The 334-nt window shown below is 41.9% G+C and overlaps 1 long non-coding RNA gene across 1 annotated transcript in view; it reads left to right on the top strand.

The window, feature by feature from the left end:
• The window catches only part of LOC119591343, a 3,827-nt gene that overhangs the window by 2,898 nt on the left and 595 nt on the right, over positions 1-334 (top strand). Inside the window, exon 4 of the long non-coding RNA XR_005230340.1 lies at positions 23-80. This is a non-coding gene — a long non-coding RNA (uncharacterized LOC119591343). The remainder of the gene's footprint in view (positions 1-22; positions 81-334) is intronic.

The raw sequence follows: 334 nt of genomic DNA, 5'->3' as shown, positions 1-334 counted from the left end.
AACCTTCAACTGCTTGTTTCAGATGCTATTGTACAGATGAAATGGACAAGTGCTGCAGCTCGGTTTTGTGAAGCATAGAGGTAAGTTGTATATTTCACCACGATTAACATTCGTATCATAGCTTCTGAATTGCCAGCTGAAGTCCACTGGCTGCCCCCCCCCCCCCCCTTGGAATATCGTTTCCAGAATGGCTAGAACGGAATGCTAATAGTAACTTCTTTAGCCATAAAGTGATTGCCTTTCTCCAATATTAGTCAGATCTACTAGATTTAGTCTAGGCGATATTGTCCTATTGCATTTTTCCTGTTTTCCTGGATATGTACTTGATGTACCC

This window comes from Penaeus monodon, chromosome 28 (assembly GCF_015228065.2).
Source record: "Penaeus monodon isolate SGIC_2016 chromosome 28, NSTDA_Pmon_1, whole genome shotgun sequence".
Taxonomy (NCBI): domain Eukaryota; kingdom Metazoa; phylum Arthropoda; class Malacostraca; order Decapoda; family Penaeidae; genus Penaeus; species Penaeus monodon.
This window is presented reverse-complemented; position numbering and strand designations above follow the sequence as displayed.